The sequence below is a fragment of the Rhipicephalus sanguineus genome, unplaced genomic scaffold, assembly GCF_013339695.2.
Source record: "Rhipicephalus sanguineus isolate Rsan-2018 unplaced genomic scaffold, BIME_Rsan_1.4 Seq299, whole genome shotgun sequence".
NCBI lineage: Eukaryota > Metazoa > Arthropoda > Arachnida > Ixodida > Ixodidae > Rhipicephalus > Rhipicephalus sanguineus.
In genome coordinates this window covers 23,309-28,842 of record NW_023614967.1, presented here as the reverse complement: position 1 = coordinate 28,842, position 5,534 = coordinate 23,309, and the positions used below count along the sequence as shown (strand labels likewise).

The window sequence follows — 5,534 nt, the reverse complement described above, 5'->3', positions numbered from 1 at the left end:
ATTTGTGCCTGATATTGCACAGATGAGACTTATGTGCTCCCAGCAGTGCGATATAACAGCCAAATGTGTTTTAATTTTTCTGTCAGGACTCATTTAATAAAGACCAAATACCTATCGACTACATAACAGGTATAGGTGATTTCAACTTCGATGCATCACTGCTTCTGTGAAGCGTCGAGTTCCTGCCAAGGAGGCTGGATTTCTATGGATGTTCCCCGTGTTGACACAGAGGACTCTTTGTGATAATTTCAGCTGAGATGCATGAGCTTCCATGTTTGCTTGCAACGAATCTGGCACCGAACAAGAGAACCCGCCCCTGTGACCATGGACACCGAGGCGACCTGGCAGTGTGCGACCTAGCGGATACCGGTGGTGAGCGACGCAACTTTTCGAGATGGCCTCGAAAGCAGGTCCTGGAGAATGTGAGTGGCGAGCCTATGCTGGCATGGCCGTAGCAATCGTCAGGAGGCTGCCGAGGAGTTCCAGGGCGGGAAAAGAGGCAGTAGGTGTTGGCAGGGCACATGGGATCGCCGAGGTCAGAGCGGAGGCGAACTCCATGTGGGAGGATGACGAGGCAAGAGGGTGTTGTGGACCGGAGGGGGCTGCCAATGGCATGGACGGAGATGATGAGGACGAACAAAGACGATTCTCAAAAAGAAAGAGAAGAAAAAGATGATGAGGAAAAAGAAAAACAAGGACGGCGCTTGAGAAACTGCGGAATGAGATCGTATTGAAAATTGAGTGATGCATGGGGGCAACGAAAGAGCGCCGTGGATGCCGTGGCAGACAATCGTGAAACATGTTGGCAAACAACCCAAGATGGAGCATCACACTGAGCAAGAGACCAAGAAGGTCAAGGCTGAATCAGCCAGGACACATCCCCAGCGCAGGAACAAGGCAGGTGCATGACGTGTGAGCAGCTTGGAGGCGGTGCATGGCGGCGCCACCCATGGTGGATGAACTGTGCCAGCACAGAGTCGCATATGCCACGTGCGCTCCGCCGTGGCCAAGGGTGATGGCTACCGCGTCCTCCTCCCTAATTTCATCAGACGGGAGGGGCAGCAGTAGGGGAGCGGCGGCTGCGAGTGTGCCGATAGTAGATGAAGAGAACAACGGCCATGGGCCCCACATTGAGTGCCGCGGTGAATTGGAGGAGTTGGGGTGCTTGCTGCGCCGCAAGACCACAGCGTGGAGATCTACAATGCCGATGAAGACAACGACATGGCTAAGTCGTTCGCCAAGCTGTAAGCATGGACACACCGTGTTCGTGCCTTAATTCGCCACGTTGCAGATGGCACAGCTAGACCCACCGGAGAAAGGCAACAAAGATCTCCATCACACAAGAAAGACAGCAACGAGGAGGATTCTGTAAGTATGAATGACTCCCCAACAGACTGGGAATGTGTGACGCTGGAGGACAGTCTTCAGGACCAGGCGAGAGCGACCAGACACCCTCTACAGGTTACGAGGACCAGCACATGGACGTCACCACCAAACCATGCAAGAAACTGCCAAGGACGAGGACCAGGGGCCCAAAAAAGAGCACGTAAGTATAGTCTTCATTGGCCACGTTGATGCCGGCAGTCAAACATAGGAGGCCAGCTTCTATATTTGACAGATGATAGACAAGCGAACATTGGAGAAGTGCGAGCGGGAAGTGAAGAAAAAAACAGGGAATCTTGGTACCTCTCCTGGGCACTAGACACAAACCAGGAAGGACGGGACAAGGGCAAGACGATGGAAGTGGGCTGTGCCTACTTCAAGACTGAGAACGAGCACTTCACAATGCTGGACGCGCCGGGTCACAGGTCTTTCGTGCCCAACATGATTGCAGATGCCTGCCAGGCCGACATGGCAGTGCTGGTGATCTCGGCGCGCAAGGCGAGTTGAGACGGGCTTGAGCGAGAGGCCAGACGCGAGAGCATGCCATGCTAGCCAAGACGGCTGGGTTCAAACTTGGTCATCTTGGTCAACAAGATGGACGACCCCCGGGTGGAATGGAGCAAGGAGAGGTACAATGAGTGCAAGGACACACTGGTGCCGTACCTGCGCAAGTGCGGCTTCAACCCCAAGCAGAGATGACGTTCATGCCCTGCTCAGGGCTGACGGGTGCCTACCTGAGGGGGTGCCACCTGCCTGAGGGAGGTGGCACCCCTGACGTGTGCCCCTGGTATCGGGGTCCCCTGTTCCTTGAGCCCATCGACAGCCTAGCACCGCTTAGCCGGTCACAGTTCTGGCGTAAGGCCTATGATAAGTTATGTCAGACCGCTACAAGGCCTACCATGTGCAAGGACGTTATGCGTTACACACAAAGTTGCTTGGTCTGCCAAGAAGTAAAACCACGCAGCGGTCTCCCACCTGGCCTGATGCAGCCAGTCCTTAGCCAAAGCCCCTGGCAAATCGTTGCTGTGACATCATGGGTCTTTTTCCCTGTATACCACGGGGAAACCGTTACTTATTAGTGGTTACTGACTACTTGTACCTTGTGCCGTTAATGCGGAGGCAATCACCGAGCAAATTCCAAGGGCTGATGTATCGGCCCCCCGAAACGCACCCCGAAAGCACGGACACTTTAGACTAGGTCCTTTTGGTGCGCCAGCGAACGCCGGTTGTGGTCCAAAGACCGAGTCAGAGCCAAGAGTTGACAACACAAACGAAATATTCTCCAGTTAAGGCAGTACAAGTATCACACAAACACGTACACTCAACTGGTATCAATTACAACTCACAACATAACTTTGATGTTGTCTAACACATCGGGAACAAAACAAAACAGATCGCGCGCTACAAATGCAATCTCATGCATTAAACTATTCAAGAACACTTAAAATCTGAATATTAACCAAACCATCCAGTCCACAATTCCTGGAACGTAACTGGAATGCTTCTCTTCCAGGAAACACTCACGCAAACTCCAGCACTTATCGTCATTGTTTCCTTCCGTCATCGGCCCAAATGTTTCTCTTCCAGGAAACACTCATACCTTTTCAGTGCTCGCCCGGCATCATCCCTCGATTCTTCCAGATCGAAGACTGACTACATAACAATCACGTAACATCATAAAACACGTCTTCTTTGTCTGACGGAACCACAGTCAACATAACTTCTTCACCATCTCTGGACCGACTGCTACTACCCGTCGCTGCGCGTTTTATCTCCTCGCTCCTGGGTTCCAGAGGCTTCGGATGTCTTCTTCGTCGTGCAGCGCAGCCAAAGCTAGGGAAAGGGCTAGACTCTTCTCACCGGTTCAACTAGCTGTGGTGTCACTCGGCGACGCATTATGTTTTCTTTCCTGATGTTTCCAGACTTTGCCGGCGTTTGATCCGAGACTCCTGTTCGACGGTGGCCGTTTAGAGGGGAGGAGGAGGTGGCACGTGGCGCGCACAGCGTCTTTTGATACTTGTTTTTTTCGTTGCGCATGCCTGTTGAGTGAACGGCTGGTGCCGTGAATTCCCGCTGTTGTCCTTATTAATGCACTTGCTTGTGACACCACTTCACAAAATGGGTTGAGTTATTCCCCGTAACTGTACTAACTTCGCGCAGAAGTTCGAATTGTCTTCTCGACGTGTTCTCACGGTTCTGTTTTCCACCTCAGTTAAACGCCAGGTACTTCACGAGTCGCACATTAACGAAGAAATGTGCAGGTTTGAGCATTAAACACAAAAGGACATCACCGTACCACCCACAGGCTAATATCACTGAGTGCGTGGATCGAAACCTGAAGGCGATGCTCAGGGCAAACACCACGGACCATATGCAATGGGACGTTAACCTCTCAGAGATGGCATTTCGACGCGTACCACGGTAAATGGATGTACGGTTATACACCTTATGGGAGCGGCGGATGCGAGCATTCCAATAGTAGACAAAGAGAACGACAGACACGGGGGGCGATCGCGGCTCGCATCAGCGGCCGCTGATGGGCAGTCGTGGCTGAGGCGTGGACGAGTGATGACGTGTTCCATGGTGTCTCGGCTTCGTCTCTGAGGGTTCTGGGCCAGCTGCTGCCGAGAACCCCACGAGGGATAGCAGTTGAAATTGAATCCCCTTTTCTCATTCCTCTCCAGCACCTACGTGCACAGCAATGGAGCTGTCAATCACTCACAGCAACATCAGCAGCATCATAGCAGCTATTTTCATCTGCTGATTGTGTAGCCACTTAAGCTCCCTGTTGATTAAATAGCGTGCTTATTTTTCTTTGGGCACAATCATCCCTTGGTATGGACACTATCTCAGCCAAAAGAACAAGGGCTGTAACAGCGTGGTCGTGCAAGTTGAGAATCTTTTGTTCTCCTGTTTTATTGCATAGATTCACGGTTGTCCTATGAGCCGCACCTTAATATGCTTGACAATACCTCAATGAAAACAAAGAGGTAGTGACACAAAAAAAGAAACAAGCCCTCGAAATTCCCTTCCTTCATACTTTAATATTCTGTCATTTAGTATGACTCCCCATGTTACTCATAGGCAGCATAGTTGACGAATAGTGTGGCCCACAAACAGGCAGGATGACAGAGGACAACTGACTGGTTAGGTAAAGGAGTGTCGCCGTTTCCTTTTTTTTTCTAAACAGGGGGTACCGGCCCAACACCCACCTCCACTGCATCACATTATATTGGTTTAGCAATCAAGACGTGCAATGAGCTCTTCGATGCGCATGAGCAGCAGCTGCAGGACTTTGTGCCAAAAGAAGCACTCTACGTGGGAAGCTATCGCCGCATGACAGTGTGGCAAAACCACAATATCCAGAGTGACTCAAGCAACAAATCGCTTTGTTTACGTGTTATCACCACCAGTACACCATTAAAAGAGGACTAGCTTCCAGACTATCGACAGCTTGCCACACTTTCACGATGGAGGCACATGCAGCGCCACAGGAACTGATTAGGCTGAATGTAATAACAAAAATCGCATTGCTGGAATAGAGCGAAGGGAGGGCAGCAATACAGGAAAGCCTATTGGTGTGCTTGGTGCCAGACCAAGAACATTTTTTGGCAAGAAATGCTCCACAGCCATGTTAAGCAGGTGGAACATTGAACTTTGGCGCACTTGGGCTAGCTGCACTTGAACAGCACAGCAAAGCACAGGGAAATGGGATTGTAGCAAAATGGTGCAGTTGGACCATTACTGCTGTAAACGTTGGGGTGCACGAGGAGGGTACCCAAAAGTAACCACACTGGCACTGCGTTGAGCAGAGCTACGTAGTATGCAATTCTCTCGCTAAAGAAACGCATCGTGTCACACCATTCAAGTTCATTGCATCCGGTGGATTCTCCCAGGAAGCTTTTCTCTAGGTGCAGTGACATTTTTCGTGAAATCAGTTTCGCGCGCACAACGTTCTCTTGTATTGGCAGCTCGAAATGAACTGTGTACAGACGTGCAGTTTTGTTTCGGGGTGGTAAGAATAGCACTATGACTGGTCACCAGTAAACAAGCTTGGAGCGAAGGTCTGGGTCACTTTCGGAGCAGTCTTTCGAAGCACAGCCAGTTTTCAACTCAACCATGTCTGTGCGCATTTGTCGAAAAGTGGAGGC

The 5,534-nt window shown here is 50.9% G+C and overlaps 1 pseudogene; it reads left to right on the top strand.

The window, feature by feature from the left end:
* Positions 1–819: 819 nt before the first annotated feature.
* On the top strand, positions 820–4,147 carry LOC119376961 (eukaryotic peptide chain release factor GTP-binding subunit ERF3A-like; annotated as a pseudogene).
* Positions 4,148–5,534: the final 1,387 nt, after the last annotated feature.